Genomic DNA, 19,383 nt, shown 5'->3' with positions numbered 1-19,383 from the left:
ATGATTGGAACTGCAGCTGGATTTATATAACAAATATTCGATATATAAATGGATATCCTCTTTTAGCTGTTGAAAATTGAAAATCATGTATTCATTTATTCATGCTCCATTTTCAGGTATGGAGTTTCTTTCAGAAAAATAAAATCCATTTCGGGACCCATGTTTGTAGGTTCAACAATGATTGAAAGAGTAGAAGAAGAAGTTGATTGATGTAATGTTGGTCCTTTACATGATTCTCACTATTCATCAAACATCCATGTGATATCTCATTATTTTAAATTGCAGAATATAAAAAATGACTTGTCCATTAAAGTATTATGGAGATATTGCATTAGGAGTCGGATTTTATTGTCTTTTAAGTTCAAAAAATAAGTAAACTAGTCTTTGTAAAATAAATAAAAGAGTAAATTAATCTTGGAATATTAAAAATTGGTTATTATATGTTAACAATATTTCACAAATTTGTATTTATTTAAAAAACATAAAATTAGGTGACGTGGCACGCTTCCAACGATCCATTGTATTATTATTATTATTATTATTTGTAATGGTTAGGGTAACGTGTTTGACGTTTGAAAACTTTAGATACCAAATTGATAAAAAAATAGTTATCAAAGTGATAATTGGGTGTAACTTTGGGGGTAAATAGTACATTAACCCTATTAACAAATATGGTTATTTTTGTATTTATCAAGTTTTAATTGTTCTTTTCTAAAAGGTGTAAAACTAAAAAATTTATACAGATATACGTGAATTCCTCTCTATATAATACTAGAATTCCATCGCACTCATATGCATGTGGAAATCATGCATTTAGATCATAGATGTGTTTAAAAATAACATATAATAAATAATGAAATGTAAGGTATTGGAAAAATTACGTTCGAAAAAGTTAGCAAAAAATAGGTTTAAGGAAAAACTAAAGTTTTAAAAAAAATTCAAAATAAGAACTTGGTTGTGTTATCTAAAGTAATAAACACTTAATCAAAATAGTATCTTTATAATTCGTCTAGGATGAACATTTCGACGGAGTAGTCTTCTCCGCTATCCTCAAGCTCATGTTTGCGGAGTATGGACTTATTTTGAATTAAAAAAAAATTCACAAAATTACCAGTGAGGCAATTTTGTAATTTCTTTAAACTTTTGAGATCAAGTTATAAATAACAAGAATATCTCTAAAAATTTTCTGAAATAATTTATTTAAAAAAATCTCTCTACAACTTTTCTTAAATTCAAATGTTTGAGAATAATAACCGAAGTTATCTTTATATAGGGAGAGTTTAGAGAGAATTTAACTAGGATTAGAATTAATTACATTAATATTAAATTAATAAAATATTATCAAGATAACTATTAAATTAAATTTAATATCTCATATCAATATTAAATTTATAAAATACTATCTAGATAAAATATTAAATTTATTAAAACAATATTCTCTTTAGAAAAGTTAATTTGAAATCAAATTACTTGGTAGAGTCCCACTAGGAGTATGATTTTTCCACTACTCTACCGCCAAGAACCGTCGCCGTTGACAATTCAACGGCTGTCGGGTCGCCATTGTCGCAGTCTCTGTGCTTGGCGATGCCATCGTCTGCACAACTTCCTCCTGGCACCCTGAATCGTTTTCGCTTTGCCCAAATGGGCCTGGCCGATTTGGTTTCAATAAGTGACGACCCAATCGATCCGGTCTAGCTACCAGTTGGACCATCGACCTAATTTCGTACACAAGACCCGTACACAAGTCATGTACCTAACTAGTCGATTATTGGCTCAATCATCTTTAAAGCATAAGCTTTCACTTATATCAAAGCACATGAATTACATATGCAGTTGAGGCGGCTAATAAAAATATAAAGAGGATCGTGGGAAAAATGGCTGAGACCTACAAGGATTGGCATGAAAAGCTACCATTTGCTCTCTATGCCTATCGAACGTCGGTCAGTACTTCTACTGGGGCAACATATTTCTCGTTAGTTTATGGGATGGAGGTTCAAATGTTTGAGAATAATAACCGAAGTTATCTTTATATAGGGAGAGTTTAGAGAGAATTTAACTAGGATTAGAATTAATTACATTAATATTAAATTAATAAAATATTATCAAGATAACTATTAAATTAAATTTAATATCTCATATCAATATTAAATTTATAAAATACTATCTAGATAAAATATTAAATTTATTAAAACAATATTCTCTTTAGAAAAGTTAATTTGAAATCAAATTACTTGGTAGAGTCCCACTAGGAGTATGATTTTTCCACTACTCTACCGCCAAGAACCGTCGCCGTTGACAATTCAACGGCTGTCGGGTCGCCATTGTCGCAGTCTCTGTGCTTGGCGATGCCATCGTCTGCACAACTTCCTCCTGGCACCCTGAATCGTTTTCGCTTTGCCCAAATGGGCCTGGCCGATTTGGTTTCAATAAGTGACGACCCAATCGATCCGGTCTAGCTACCAGTTGGACCATCGACCTAATTTTGTACACAAGACCCGTACACAAGTCATGTACCTAACTAGTCGATTATTGGCTCAATCATCTTTAAAGCATAAGCTTTCACTTATATCAAAGCACATGAATTACATATGCAGTTGAGGCGGCTAATAAAAATATAAAGAGGATCGTGGGAAAAATGGCTGAGACCTACAAGGATTGGCATGAAAAGCTACCATTTGCTCTCTATGCCTATCGAACGTCGGTCAGTACTTCTACTGGGGCAACATATTTCTCGTTAGTTTATGGGATGGAGGCAGTTTTGCCTATTGAAGTCGAGATTCCTTATCTCCGAGTTTTATTTGAATTGAAGCTAGATGAAGTAGAATGGGTCCAATCCCGGTACGATCAGCTGAACTTGATTGAAGAAAAAAGGCTGAAGGCTATCCGTCATGGTCAAATGTACCAGAAGCGAATGATGCAAGCTTACAACAAAAAAGTTCGCCCAAGAGTATTCCAGGAAGGGGACTTGGTATTAAAAAAGATTCTTCCTATGCAAAAAAATTTCAGAGGGAAATGGATGTCAAACTAGGAAGGACCTTATGTAGTGAAGAAGGCTTTTTCTGGAGAGGCATTGATATTAGCAGAAATAGATGGTAAAAGCCTTCCCAACCCGGTAAATTCAGATTCGGTCAAGAAGTACTTCACCTGAAAAAGAAGAGGTCAAGGCGAAAACCCGCAAAGGGTGCTTTGAGACCAAAGGGGTTTTGAGTTGAAAACTCGGAAAAGGGCAGCTCAAATTGTGATCAAAGATGGGGCATGTTGCGGCCTTGTTCTACCAAAATTAACAAGAAGGAGGAACATTACATCTTGGGGTATCAACGAAATACCTCGGGCCTCCTAAACACATATCTGGCTCCTAATGGTTTTCGAACAGTTCGAATAGTGAAGCTCATGCTGCGATATCTGGGGCACCTATTTTCCATCTTATACATTTTTTTTGTACCTTAGCGAAATTTGTTATCATGATTAGTTTTCTACCTCGAGCTTCGCTCTCAATAAAGTTTCATATTGTCCATTTTGATAATCTTTTTCAAGCATTTCCTATTGAAAAATTTGGTTAATGGACTAATAACACTTTTATAAAAGGAGTTCTGCATATTACTCTAGAAGCTTCTAAGTAGTGCAAGAACTCGAAACAGATCAATTATTCAGAACCCACCAAGCTTGAGGGTTAGAGTTACTTGAGAAGTAAAAAGTTTAAGTTAAGACTATTGCTTCAGATGTCTGTTAAAGATATTAGTTGAACGAGAAGAAATACATCAATGACAAACAGCGAGCAATAATAGCCTAAACGTTAAAAAGGGAATTCTCACGACAATCTGCATTCATACAAATGTCATTCATGATACATCTAGTTAGGGGCATTTGATTCATTTCAATCATAACATCCTAATTATTTGACATACGCATTACATCTAGTTAAGAGCATTTGATTCATTGCAATCATAGCATCCTAATTATTTGGCATAAGTATAGATACAGGAAACCGATTTTACAGATCATGTTCCTCAGAGAACAGTACAGTGGCATCGGTGAATTCGCAAGCCTTAACCCCCTAAGTAGTAGGGTAACAGGCTGGAAAATACAGATTTTCCCTAAACAGTAATGGAGCAGATCGAAGACAGCGAGCCTTAACCCCCTAAGCAGTAGGGTAACAGGCTGCAAATTACAGAATTTATCACCATGTATCGGCTATGGAGCAAATAAAAAATGGCGAGTCTTATCTCAATGTATCGGCTATGGAGCAGATTTTAGCCACCAGCCTTATCTCTCTAAGGTAACAAGAGAGCAGGTTAAAGATACGAGCCTTAACCCCCTAAACAGTAAGGTTACAGGCTGTAAATTACAAATCTTATCTCCATGTATCGGCTATGGAGCAGATCAAAAATGGAGAGTCTTATCTCCATGTCTCGACTATGGAGTAGATTTTAGCCACCGGTCTTATCTCTCTGAGGTAGCAAGAGAGCAGTTTGAAGATACGAGCCTTAACCTCCTAAGCAGTAGGGTGACAGACTGAAAATTGCAAATCTTATATTCCAGAAGTCGCAATGGAGCAGGTTAAGGACGTGGAGTGGATTGAAAGCACAATTCCTATATCCCTGAAGATGCAGTGAGGTGGAGTGGGGCTACTTGAAGAAGATGAGCATAAAGAGGTCAAGATATGACAAGAACGGGCAAAATGACTCTTTTAAGGTCTTTGCTCAATTCTCGTTACACGACAATGAGCAAAGAGGGGAAGCTGTAGACGGCCCATTTCGCCCAGGGCCCAGAACAATACCAAAACCAAAACAAAAGCAGACCAAATAAAAAAAACAAAGTCCAAATTACATACCCAACATAAAAACTAAAATAAAGCCCAATACAAGCCTAATACAAACCCAATTCTAATACCCATTTACAACATGGCCCAATTGGCCCTCAAATCTAAAACGATTTCAGCAACCCTAGCGCCGCAAGCCAACCCCAAGCGCCGTACGTCGCGCTGCCTTTCGCTCCGTGCGCCGCGCCACTCGTGCCTCCATGTCAGAGCCCACGTCCACCACGCACCTGCAAACAAGCGCAAAAAGAGCAGCAAAGAAGTTCTTTTTTGTTTTTTTCCATTCGATTATAAAACCGAATCAAACCGAGTGTAAAGGGGAGGGTTTTTTTGTTTTTTTGAATCTAATAGCAGAGAACATACACAAAAATCCATAGCAATCGAAAAGAAACCGGATCCAAGATTTAAGAGGTTGTTTTTTCAATTCTTTTCCCTAGGATTTTCGTTTCATATTTGTGATTTTTTTTTGCTTTTTCGTTTTTTACAAACTGATTTTAAAATAAAAAAAATAAAAAAAGAAAGGGGACTTACCTTTTAATGGCCTTTGAATCCTTGTCTGCTTCGTTGAAATCGAAGTTAGATGAGGGTTAGAAGGATACGACTCCAAATAAAGTCGAATTTGATGTCATCTGCCGATTATGGTGATGAATCAATGGTGGGGAAGAACTGATCAGCACAAGAGCAGTGAAGAATGAAAACCTTTTTAGACTTTATCAAATCTGGCGCAAATAAGTTTGGCAAACAAGATGGCTTAGTGTTTTATGTATAATGAAACGGTGCTATTTGGGTAAAACGGGTAGGGGTTTGTGCATCCTAGCTTAAAGTGGGTAATTTGCGTGGTTAATCCTCCTCGTTTGCGCTGTTGTTTATTTAAGTCCTGTTTATTTTTTATTTATTTTTATTTATTACAAAATTTCCACAGGAATTTCGTGTCAATTGCATTTTAGTTCGCATTGAAGCACAGCGTTTTGGGAAGTTGGGTTATTTACATTTAATATCCCCTTTTATTTACGCGCATTTTTTAAAATCCTTAATTCTGTTTTATCACTTTATTTATTTTCAAATTTGTCCTTTTGATTTTATTTTTATTTCAATTGTGTATTTGTTATTTCAGTTTACCTTTTTATTCTTTGTAATTCTTTTATTTTTTTAATTGATTTATTATTCATCTTTTAGAGGTTGTTTTAACATACTTTATTGATTTTGCATTATTCTAGTTTGTTAGTTTATACTTTCATTCATATATATATTTTTAAAATTGTTTTATTTTACAATTTATTTATTTTAAAATCCTCTTTTATATATATTTCTATATTTTTATATGATATTTAATTTAATACTATTGTATATACATATACGTGACTTATATATATATATATTTTTTATATCCTAAGTACACACTATCAATTTCATATTATTTTATGTAAATATTTTTCTTTTAAATCTATTTATGTATATATTTATTTTTTTCTTTCCTTTTAAATTTATTTATGTATAAGTTAGTTTTCTTTTAAGGATCCTATTTTAAATTGTATATTTTATTTATTTTAAATACTTTAATATCTTTGTATATACATTATTTACATTAAGTTTTCATTTTCATATATATATGTATATATATAATTAGTTAAATTAATTTGTTTTATTTGAAATTATGTTATATATTATTTATTTCGAATTTCTTCTTACATATTATATATTTAAATAATCGTTCATATATTATCAGTTTTTATGTATATATAAATTATTTCGAGTTCTAGTATGTGTTATTCCTTTGCATATTTTTTCATAGGTTTTTTTAAATTGTTCGGTGCTATATTGGTTTCTAGTTTTCATATTTTGTTTTCATATTGTTTTCATATTTTATTGTTTCATGCATGTGATTATATTTTATTTCTTGTCATTGCATCATGATTATAATTCTCATATTCACTCAATATCAATTGTCCTTTATCTCCAAACAAATCAAACAAGTATATCTTGACTCGGTTTTCATAATTGTTAACTTGAACCCTCTCCACATAAGGAAATATTTCGTGTTTGGAAGTTTAAGAGATCGTGCCCAATCGTGCTGGGTTTCGACTTTTTTTCATTCAACTGAAATATGGAATATCCTTGTGAAATTTCGTCCAAGTTTTCTTAAATTAAAACAAGGCAATATTTTGTGTTTGGGAGTTTGAGAGATCGTGCCCAATCGTGCTGGGTTTCGATTTTTTCATTCGACTAAAATACAGAATATCCTTTTGAAATTTCATCCATGTTTTCTTAAATTAAAATGAGACAGTATTTCGTATCTGAAAATTCGACAAATCGTGTCCAATCGTGTAGGGTTTCAATTTTTCGTTTGGCCAAATAGCCAAATATCCTTGTCAAATTTCAAATACATGAGTTTTGGAAATTATGAGATGATTTTGTATCGAGGGTTCAAAATGTTGTATCCTATCATACTGGATATGATATTTTATTCTTTCTGAGCAAGAGAATCTCAATATCCAGTTCAAGATATTTAAACGTCTTAAAGGAATTGCGTTTGTTTTTCCGAAATTTCAACATTAGGACATTAATTGATCAATACGGTACCAATTTAGGGTGTTGCGAGGGTGCTAATCCTTCCTCGTGCGTAACCGACTCCCAAACCCGTTTTCTAGTTTTTCGTAGAAAAAAAATGTTGTTTTAATAAACCAAAATGCTTTATTAAAATGATCGATCACAAGGTGACCTGATCACACCTAAACAATAAATGATTGGTGGCGACTCCATTTTTGTTTTAAAGTCGATCCTCGTTTTTCAAATTAAAAATGGTTTCGACATGTTCATAAGTGAATTAATTCAAAACAGATTCAAAATTAATTAAACTTGGGTCTAATCCAATATATCATTTTTCTAATGAGTACATCTATGACTCTACTTGTGGAGTTAATTGCTCCGAAAACTAAAACTAGCTATCTCCACAATTGAAATTGTAGATGACATAATAATTCTTCTAAATATTTGAATCAAATGTTGACTTTGATTCTTTTAGGAGATTACAGATTCGTTTAGATTATCTACTAAAGTAAGTTACTTTTCTTGCAATCTAAACATTCTTAGAGTGCCACTTATCATTAGTTTGAACTTAGACAATCGATTAGCTAATATTTGTTTGTCACAATTTTGCTATGCATGCAAAATATAAAAGATAGAAGCACAAAAGATATATCAGTGAAATGTAAAATTAACTTTATTTTTTCATCGTTCAAATATATAGAAAATAGTTACATATTTACTACAATATGAGCACATTTCCAACATAAAATTTGAAACTAATAATAATAACACATATGTAATATGTATGAAATTAAAATAAAAAATAGTTTAACTTAATCTTTATATACATAAATTTAGTGAGAGATAACATTTTATGTTAAAAGTTAATTTTTTTAAGTTTATTTAAAAATTATTATTGATATAGTAGGAAAGAAGTTGTTTATAAATATATTAAATACAAGTTGAATCCCTAAATATAATACTAATAAAAAATAATTATTATTAAAGCATATATGGAGTAATAGTTCGCAAATAAACTATAGTTAATATAATTGCAATATACTAAAGGTTATGTCAATGTATTATTTATAAAATTTTATATAAGAAATATAATGTTAATTATTATATATGTTTATCAAAACAATACTTATCATATAAATTAGAGCTATAATATGTACGATATTAAAATAAAAAAATTAGATTAAATTATAAGTTAAATAAAGTTTAAATACATAAATGCATCAGATTAAAATTACTATATTAATACAGTTAGTTATCATGGTGTTGTCATTAATCCTAAGTTGGTATCAAGTTAATTTGTGACACCATCTCAATCAACAATATTATTAATACTAGAAATCTTGTCACACATGTATGCGCATGGAAACCATGAATTTAGAACACAAATATGTGTTTAAGAATAACATCCAATAAATAATGAAACATATGGTTTGAAACTAATTAATCATAATAATTATAATAATTTGTGCATATTAAAATATGTATAAAAAACATTAAATTAAAACTTTTGTTGAGTGATAAATTTAAGATTTTCCTACAATTGGCACGGGTTCAAATCCCACCATATGATATTTTCTTGGTTTTTGTTAAAATAAAAAGACTAAAATACCCTAAAATAATATGACTTATTTTAATTACGGAAGGATATTTTTATAATTTCCTAAGGTTAACCTGTGACACCAACTTAATCAGAGATTTTATTAATAGTATATATATACAATTGATGGAGGTAATTAAGTGTGAATAAAAAAATTAATATGTATAAATTTATTAAAATAAAACCTTAGATAAGTGGTAAATTTAAGGTTTTGCTAACCCAATTGACATGGATTCAAATTTTATCATATGCATATTATTATTGTTTTTAGCTAAAAAGATTAAAATACTCTCAAATAATATAATTTATTTTAAACGCGAAGGAACATTAAAATAACTTCTCTAACTAAGTTAGGACCTGATTGATGGGTGACAACAACTTAATAAAATGTTTTATAAATAATATAAATAATTAAAATTTGCAATTTTGAAAAAGGTAATATAATTTATTTTTACTTTTTTGTTAATGAAAATATAATAATTTAAATATAATATCATTTAACATAGAATTAAACTTATTTAATTTATTACTAGATTATTACACACCCACTATGTAGATAAAAACAATGATATAATAAATTTATTAAAAATTTATATAAAAATTAAATATGACTTTAGTTGAAATGGTTAAGTTAGAGGTGAATGTTATAAAATCTTTTTTAGGTTCAAATCTTGTTTTATATATATATATAGATTTTGTACGAAAAAAACAATAATGTCCTAAAAGTAATAATTATTGCTTTGTTAAAATCGACCTTTTAAGAACTTAACAACTGAGTTGATACTCGATTAAAAGACGACACCAATTCAATTAGACTTTTTATAATAATATTGATATAAATTCATGTAATAAAAGTCTATTTATCTTATCAAGTAAATTTATTTTTCCAAATATTTTATTAAAATTAAATTTATTTTCCCAAATATTTTATTAAAATTAAAATTCTTAAAATAGAAAATTCGGTAATATAATAAACAACAAAATTATACTAATCAATGTAAAAATTTTCCCAAACTTGTGCTTTAATATATATTATAGATATAGATTATATTTATTTCTAATTGAATCGATATCACAAGTCAATTAAATATCAAATTAAATGTGAAATGACTAAAAGACATGCCTTTAAAAAATTAAGTTACATTATTATGAGAATGTTTATATAAAATCAATAAAAATCTAAATATAGTAAGATTTGAACTTAAGATATCATATTTCTTTTAAACATATAATTTAACCATTTCAATCAAATCTTCATCTTATTTTTATATAAACTTTTAATAAATATTTTTCACTTACATTATATATGTATTATAATCTAATATCACCGTTATTTTTACACTAATTGTAAATAAACGCACCGTTCATCCAAATTCACCCTAAGAAAATTATTATTTACTTGAGTGATATTAACTCTTATTCAAGTTAAACTACTCTAGCATAGGAGTTAAAAAAGGCTTAAACTCCATTTGTATGTATTTTCTGATTCTTGCCCAATCAAGAAAATCCAATTATATATAAGATGTTAAATCACCAATCACATAGGTTCCAATTGAACCGGATCTACTACCAATTCAGTCCAATTATTACATCATTGCTCACCATTGCACTTACTCGCTGTGGAGTTGAACCCATTAAACCAAATATTAACTAGAGAGATTGACCAAAGTAGCAAAAGCATTGATCTTGCTGATATGCATAGAAGTACTAGCATCGTATAGCATGTATATATAGAGATATCTACATAGAGAGCGAGAACAATCTAATATTTAGATAAAGAGATGGGCAAAATAGATAGCATAGACTAACCGACTTACACTACATTTTAGTTTGTACATCACCTGGACATACCTCAAGCATCTGTAAATTTGTAGTGATCATCAATGGTCGGGTAAACGAGGCCCTCAGATACAAGAAACTCTAAAGATTTCTTGTACAACCCAAAGTACACTCTTTGCTTACTGCTTATGGTTACAATCAAATTAGTGTTTGCATTAATGAACCAAACAGTGAAAGAAACAGACCTGATTTTATCATATGACACATTTAGTTCTCGAGCCACAACAGAGGGTACCCCAGTCTCTGATGCACTGAAAACATAACTGAAACTTAACAATGCTTTGTCTAACACACAAAAACCAAATATCTATAACACCATTTCAACGATTAAAGGGAAAGAAAAAGAGTGGAATTACTTTACCCTCACAGTACTGATCAAAACAAATCACCCAAACTGCAAATAGTCAAATACAAGCCAATTTCTAAATGTGTAAAGACCTGAAATGCTGGACATATTTATCCCATAAGAGTCACTTGTTTTATCATTAGGTTATGTCATCTAGATAAGTTATACTAGCTTATAAGATAATTTTGTGAACTTTTCCATTTTTAATGAAAAATAGGAGCCTGTTCAAATCTGCATGCTCATTAGAAGTTCAGTTTAATGCAATTCATTGGAAATTCAACCAAATCAAACAGGCTCACATAACACACTTGGTTTTAGACGATATCATAGGCAATTCACAGGCATGCGGGCTGACGCAAGTATTGTAAGACCCTTGAACTAACACCACAGATCTGTTCTTCGACAGTGTTGTACTGGCCAGAAAACTACAAAAAAAAAAAAAAGGGCTAGATAAGGATCAAGTAAATGAAGGAACTTAGCAAAGTATTCTACCACTATTTAGTTCCTTCACCTGGTTTGTCAGGTTAGTTTGGTAGCCATAGCCCTTTGTTGGGTTACCAAAATTTGAATTTGCCACTTCAGGCTGAGTGGTCATGCCACCATACATACAAAGTTGAGATAAGACAAATAGCTCCTAACAATAAAAACATAAATATTTACATTCAAATAAGCTGAAAAGTCATTTCGCAAACTAGAGCCTCAACTCTTACCCTCAAATTGGTGTTGTACAAATGAACATATATACACTCAAAATGAAGTGGCTTGCAATCTCATTAAAATCAGTAACAGGCCTGAAAGCAACACCAAAGTTCAAAGACTAGCAGTCTATGTACAACATCCAAAAATTTGACATGAACATAACAATGGCAAAAGCAGAATCAAATAACAACTCAGATAGGAAAATTTCCATTCCTTTGAAATACAAGACTATGAACTAAATTTCAAAATATATCATTCCATAATGTTCCTGATTTATTTGGTATAACTAGCACTATGGAGACTAACTGGAAGTATTGCCCTGTCTTACCCATGGGTTTAATACTAAAATAAATCTAATTTGTATTGATTTCCAAAAGTAGTCCTAAAATTATTCTAAAAAACCATGAAATATCATGAAATCCATTAATGAAGTCTACTCCAAACACCAAAATTTAAACCTAGCCAATGTGATTTTAAACTTTAGGCTTTAAAAAGTCTAACCACTGAACACACCCAATTGAGAGAAATAGAAGTGACAAAAAGCATAGTCAGAGAATAGTAGACTTAGACAAAGAACTGAATTAGACCAGGACATTATGTGGTCTGATTAACTGTTAATGCTATTTAACTTTATATTGTTCCGATAAAAAAAAAGTGAAAAGAAGAAACATAATGTAAGAATTCATACACACACAGAGATATGAGTGTGTGTGGAATACTTGTTCATGAATCCTACACAACACACATATATATATATACACGTTTAGTAGCATAGAAAACTTAAACAGAATAACTAAAAGAAGAGGGAAAATTAACGCATTCAACCCATCCTGTGCTATCATCAACTCTAAAAGTACAATCTGAGACAGGATTGTCTATCTTGGATACCATCCCCACTAGCACAATCTAAAAACAAAAAACCAAAATTTCAAATTTCATAAACCATTTAGAAAAGTATTGATTATTTATGGAAAAGAAAAAAGAGATCAAAGCCTACATTGTTGACATCAACACCGTCAATGGAAATACCATATTCTCCACCTCTTGAGAGATCCTTCAACTGCTTCACTGTTCTGTAAGTGGCATTGAGCACCGTGCATCACTCTGAATAATTCAAAATAATAATGATAAACCTTTTTGGCTCAAGAGAACTATAGTGAAACAAGAACCAAATTTCACGTTAATATTTCAAGCAAAGGGGGGGAATACTAGAATTAGTTTGATTACTAGTTAACTACTAACTTTTGTTCTTTTCTTTTAAGTGCATTTTAATTGAAAAGTAATCATTTATATTTTAACCAGAATTCGAGTTACATTATCATCATATATGTTTTTAATTTTAACAAATATTATGATTTAACTTCTTGATTATTTATCTTCTGAAACAAGTAACAAAAGCAGATAAAAAAAGACGAAATTAAATATGAAATAAATAACAAAATAAGAAATTGAAAGAAACCTCAACATAAACCAGAAAAAATTAGCCTATACTCATATTAGATCAATGTTAGTTTCATAAACAATTAATTGAAAAAAGAAAAACAAGAAAAACTGGAGAGGATAGACAAAAGAATAATGCCAAAAATATATGATAAAATATACTTTGGAGGAGGAGGAGGGACGATCGCGGACGGTCTCAGTGGATTGAGAAGGCATGAATCCGCCCCCGGAAAAGGCCGCGTTTCCATGAAATTCGTTCTTCTCCATCATAGCTCCTTCCGCTTGTTATTAGAATTGTTTGTAGTTTTTCTTTTTCTTTTTTCAACAGAATACACCTTGGCTCCCGGGCCGTGTCATTTTATTTCCCCTCTACTTTTAGACAAATTATTTTGTGATCCTTCCTACCACATCAGATTTTTTTAATTATTTAATAATATTTTAGTAATTTTTCTACGTTATTAATATACAAATTTGGTAACTTCTTAACTTTGAATTTTGAATTTTAAACCCTAAATTTCAAACTTGAAATTCAAGTTCGGGATTTAGAGTTTAAGGTTAAAAATTATCAAAATTATGTGTTAAATACATGAAAAAATTTGTTGAAATGTCATTAAATAATTGGAAATAGATCATGAATGATGTGGTGAGATTTTAACTCAGGTTTTTAATATATCAAAATATACAAGTTATATACACACTCATTACTTACTTAGGATTAAGTAAATTATATCATGAATGGCATAAATAAATAAATTTATAAACGAATTCAGGATGAATCTAACTCGAGTCTTGTCTAACTATTGTCAATTTAGACAATCACAATTTTGGGGGGCCATCTATTCCAATACCCAAGGCAAGATATTTCTCTAATTGAACTTAATAGACAACATAATAACCCTTTAAATCAATTTGCTCAATTTTAAATCTTTAGACTACAAGCTATTAAGATTTACCTACTAATATAAATTGTCTTCTCGCATCATGATCCGACACATTCTACAACTTGATATTAATTAAACGTTAAATAATCATTAAGTCAATATTTGTTTATACATTTTGCTTTGAGGACAAATAAGAAATAATAATTTAAACATGATATACTTTTAAATCACTAGTAATAATTTGTTGATAGATTAATTATAATCTTAATTATTTTTATTCAGGACGTTTAAATCACTGGGTGTGATTTTATAGGATCCTATAACATTAACAGTAATATCAAAATAATTTCAAAATTAAAAACAGTGATATCTAATAATGAATCACTGCTACTAAAGTTGTAAGAAGTAATAATTCAACATAACATTTATGTAATAATATAATCATATAGTATATCTTTTTATTTGTGATATTTGGATTGAACACAAGTTATGGAGCAATTACACTTGTATAGTCCAACTTTTGTTTCTTGAATCCCGAGTAGGCTAAGATGAAGAAATGAGTTTAATATCTCATATCAACTCATTTGAGCATCATCGTGCATTTCTACTCTCACCTGATTAAGGAGAACCGAAATATACTCCCATTATGTACGAGAGGCAAATCTTATCTTGAGCATTCATATTTCACTACATAGATTGTGGTATACCCAATATTAGTCTCTATAGTACAACTATTTACAGAAGATATTTGACTGTATCAAAGCATACAAGTGACAATGTTAAAACTATGATAATCTAAAATCTAAGAATTATACATATAATTCTCGCTATAAGAAATGGTGTGACTATTACATGATCATCTAAGAAGTATTCTTATTATGGGTCAATCCAATATATAATTCTCTAACATATACTTTATGTGTTGACTTGATATCACATATCTGTAACATCTCATCACTAATCAAGCATATATTAATTTCAATATACTATTATTGTCCAAACTCGTAATAATACTTGATTAATGATATTTAAGAACAATCATATTATTTGTAGGATTTTATTATTAAACAGTTCATTTAACACAGAAATAAAAAGACTAAAAATAATAATGACAATATCTTTATTAATAAATTAGGTAAATAAATATGTGATTACAATTATCTTATAATTGGTTTTTCAGCATACTTCAACTCAAAGTCGGAAGTTTTTTTATTGAAAACCTTGATAAGCTATGCCTGTATATACGAAGCAGTGTAAAAGGTCCTTATGCTCAACAGTTCGTGAAACAGAAACCATCTATATACACAAGGTTAATGACTTGTGAGACTGCAAAGGAAGCATGGGATAAGCTTAAGAGAGAGTACCAATGAAGTGGCAAAACAAAGTAAATTAAAGTATTGAATTTGTAGAAAGAGTTCGAGGTTTTAGATTTGGGTGGAAAAGCACTTTTTCATTACAGTTTTAACCCCAAAAGTTAATTGTTGCTTCTACGGTGAGAAAGCACTTTTGACTTCCCAAACGCAACAAAGAACCAGCCTTACTAATATTGATCAATACAAACTGAATTGATACAACTGGTATCTGTAGATCATTGACAGATAAAAGGGGACCCTGGCTTTTGAAGTGATTACTTGGCCTATACATCAAAATGTTTGAATCTAATGCATTATAAATCAACAGAAACAAGCTTGATAACCTGAATAACACCTTACCTAAGAGTGTAAAACAAATATACTACATTACTTAAAAGAACTCCAATATACAAAGTTGGACTGTCAATACGGCACTTCTGCTAGTCAAATTACGGTTCAGCAGCCAGTTGTTTCATCCTTTCTGCCATATGCATACTCGTTGTCAGTTGGCACATATCAGCAACCGGACCTCAGGGGAGTTACACTCTTATTTGCACCCTTTCTGCCCTTTGCGTTTGTTCTGAAATCCATCTCTCCAAGTAAAGGATGCTTCTCTGCCATCACCTTGTATGGTTTTGGCTGCGGCAAATTGTTGTTAGCTGCGTGTGGACACTGTTTCGGGAAGTTGGGACATCATGATTATGTTTTCCCTCGTATGTTGTTATGACAGCTCTCGGATCCATGGAAGCTCTTTCCACATGTTTCCGAACATTGCATCCTTCATTCGTGCATTTGTAGTAGCTCCTGTTGGAATAACTTAGATGTATCAGAAATGAAACCGAAACATTAAACTACTTGTGATTGAAATATAGAGCTCAAAAAGCAAACCAAATAGCACCAGATGGTTAAGTAGATCATCAACTGTGACCGAGAAAGTCCGATTAATGTAGGTCACAATCATTAGCAGTCCTATCTGTGTATGCATAGTATTAAAATGATCCATGAAAATAGATCATACTGCTTTGAAGATAAATTCTAAGATGTCAGTTTGCCATTGTAATGCACTCAAAGGTTCAAACCAATGCTAAACACCATTTTTTCAACTGGTTCATATCCCCAAACCCGTGTCTCAACATGTGCCAAACACAGGTGTCAAACAAGGGTACTTGAAGAATGACGAGTCAGAGCAGCCTAGAATAGAACCATAGATAAAGAAAATTATATGATAGTCCATTGTACCTTGGATGAGGATTCCCTTTGACAACTTTCTGACCATAATTGCGCCACCGATAGCCATCATCTAAGAGTTCAACTTCACTTCTCGTTTGCACAACAATTTTCGGTTCCGTGACTGTCTTATGTGAGAAGGCTATCGCAGCTTCCGTAGCAGCATTCCTGCAGTCAAAAGCACACTGCACTAAGAACTATCGATGGTAAAGATACATAAATTTACATGATCAGTTACATTTGATTTGAAACTCACCTTTTTTTCGGATTCGGTTCATCATTATTATCTCTTTCGTCTCTACCCTCCTCGTCACAATGTTCCTCATTCTCACTTGATCCAGGTAATTCTGCAGCTTCAGTAGATTCATGATTTTTCCCAGGTATCGAACACACTGGTACAACAGCATTTACCTTGTTCAAGTTTCCGGTTAAACCCTGAGAACCTAGTTCAGGAGCCTGTGAATTTGCATTTCCGTCGCTACTGCCCATCCCTTGTTTGTTTGGTGGAGGCTTTTCATGATTGTGTGCACCTTTATATAGAATCTCAGTTATTAGGCCATCTGTAGATCGCTCAACCTTCTTCTTGACAGGGCATTTCAAATGCGTACATTTATAGTAGCTTCTCGAATATTCACAGCCTTTAATTGGCTTCTGTCCATACTTACGCCAGTTGTAGCCATCTTCGGCAGGTTTATCCACAGCAACAGAAAGCTGATTTTTACTATCATATTGAGAAGCTTCAGCGTACTCCATTGTTGAACTCTGAAGGCCAGAAGCTGAAGGAGCCATCTGAGATGAAGTTTCTTCATGATTTAAGGTTTGTGCTATGGCAGCTTGAGCTGTAACCTGCGCCAATGCTTGCTGGTGGGATATTCCGAAAGGACTCTGCACAAATTATGGAACAAAAATTGAACCCTAAACCATAACTAAAAGAACATCATTGAACTCAATTTACCTGTGGAGAAAGGCAATAAAAGGCAGGAGAATTAAGCAAGCCAGAAGGGCTTAGCCCAGGAGGCACAGTGAACAAAGCAGAGTTAGGAACACCAAAGTTCAAAGGTTCAGATCTTTTTTCACCTCCATCTTTAAAACACACATCCATAAATGAACCATCCATTGAATTGTAAGGTAATCTAGATCCAGGTGAAGCCATAGCACCGGCTAATAGCTGAGAGAAAGACCTATTCTCTGTTGAGTCCTGGTTGGAGAAAAAAGCTGAAACCAGTGTCATAGGTCCTGGGCTTAGCCCTGAACCATTTGAAAACGAACTGTCCATGGTTGGTGTTGGTGGCAAAGTTATTGTTGGACGTGTTGGAGCTGAAAGCTTTGAGCTTGTTCCTTTCTTTGCCATTTTTCCCACTATTTCCCTCTGTTTCTTTCCCCTGTTTCCTCACTTCATATATCAGACAGAAATTTTTTAAAATGAAAGATTGTATTCTCGATTTCTTTGTTTCTCAGATTCTTAATTTTGTCGTTTTTGTCTGTGTAAATGCGTTAGTTTCTTCTGATTGATAGTTTCGTGTTATCTTCAACTCCGAGCAGAAGGCCTCAACATTACAAATGAAAATGACCATTTTCTTAAGAAAAAATAAAAAAGGAATAACTACACTGCAGGTCAACCCATCGAAACTTAGGTTATTTTTCTGATCATCAAAATTACAAAATCATCACCTAATTAATGTATTTGTAGGGGGACAGTATTCGGTCTTTTGGTCATTTTCTTATTAAACTGACTTAACCGAGAATTAAAGATAAAAAATATACATAATTGGGTTGAGATTAATTAAATTAACTGATTTTAATTATTGAGTTAGGTTATAGAACTTGAATAATATTTATTTATTTTATAAATTAAAAATATATTTTAAATAATTAAAAAATATATTAAATTAAGTCAATCTTTTTGATTGAATCAATTTGAAATTTCAAAAATTAGTTACCCATAAAAAAAACAACAACAACAAAATCAAACCCATTAACTGAAAATTACTCTCTCCTATGTGTTTGTATTTTTTGTCTAATTCTATTAACTACCGTGACAATTCTAAAATTAGTATAATAATAAATTTAACAATTAATATATATTTTTCAATTTGATCATGATTATAAAAAAATTAACCCTCAACATTTACGCATTATCTCAATTTGACCTAATTCTAATAAAATTACAAAATCCATCTCTAAAAAAATTTTAAAAAGTCAAATAAAAAATACATAAAAATCTAAAATTTCAAAATATATATATATAATTTCTAAAAATCCAAACATTCCCTAGGAAGAAATTAAAAAAATATACTTTTAGATTTTTAAAATCTCATTAAATACTAATAAAACTTAAAGTGACTAATTTCTTGTAGTTTAACTTGGTAGGTTTCAATTAAACCATGTTTTAGCTATTTTTGATGAAAAACAGGGTAGAAAACAAAGCTTTTAAAAGCAGGTGCTTTACAAATTACATGAACAAGCTATTAATATTCATACATGGCTGCATGGAAAACAAATACTAGTTGATGCTTGGTAGTTTTTATTACCATACTCAACATAAAATATGAAATCATTGGTGTCCTATTTTCTTAATCCTTATTAATCTTAGATTAAATCTCTTCTTCACTTCATAATTGTAAAAGTAATCAGTTTGC

The 19,383-nt window shown here is 31.2% G+C and overlaps 2 long non-coding RNA genes and 1 pseudogene across 4 annotated transcripts; all 3 read right to left on the bottom strand.

Moving 5' to 3' along the window:
• Nucleotides 1-4,661: 4,661 nt before the first annotated feature.
• Nucleotides 4,662-5,717, bottom strand: LOC107955496 (uncharacterized). Its single transcript, XR_001699991.2, has 2 exons — nucleotides 5,348-5,717; nucleotides 4,662-5,046 (listed from the first exon to the last, which is right to left on the bottom strand). It is a non-coding gene; the product is annotated as an uncharacterized lncRNA (long non-coding RNA).
• Nucleotides 5,718-11,168: 5,451 nt separating this feature from the next.
• Nucleotides 11,169-13,643, bottom strand: LOC107955497 (uncharacterized). Of its 3 annotated transcripts, XR_001699992.2 has the most exons (5): nucleotides 13,447-13,643; nucleotides 12,842-12,948; nucleotides 11,856-11,936; nucleotides 11,657-11,779; nucleotides 11,169-11,570 (listed from the first exon to the last, which is right to left on the bottom strand). It is a non-coding gene; the product is annotated as an uncharacterized lncRNA (long non-coding RNA). The 3 variants fall into 3 exon arrangements; XR_001699993.2 differs by lacking the exon at nucleotides 11,856-11,936 and having other exon boundaries at nucleotides 13,447-13,641; XR_001699994.2 differs by lacking the exons at nucleotides 11,169-11,570; nucleotides 11,657-11,779; nucleotides 11,856-11,936 and adding an exon at nucleotides 12,378-12,750 and having other exon boundaries at nucleotides 13,447-13,630.
• A 1,996-nt stretch (nucleotides 13,644-15,639) lies between these two features.
• Nucleotides 15,640-18,308, bottom strand: LOC107955498 (probable WRKY transcription factor 4; annotated as a pseudogene).
• Nucleotides 18,309-19,383: the final 1,075 nt, after the last annotated feature.

This window comes from Gossypium hirsutum, chromosome A07 (genome assembly GCF_007990345.1).
Source record: "Gossypium hirsutum isolate 1008001.06 chromosome A07, Gossypium_hirsutum_v2.1, whole genome shotgun sequence".
Lineage (NCBI taxonomy): Eukaryota > Viridiplantae > Streptophyta > Magnoliopsida > Malvales > Malvaceae > Gossypium > Gossypium hirsutum.
Note: the sequence above shows the minus strand (reverse complement) of the source record. Positions and strands in the feature narration are given on the sequence as shown.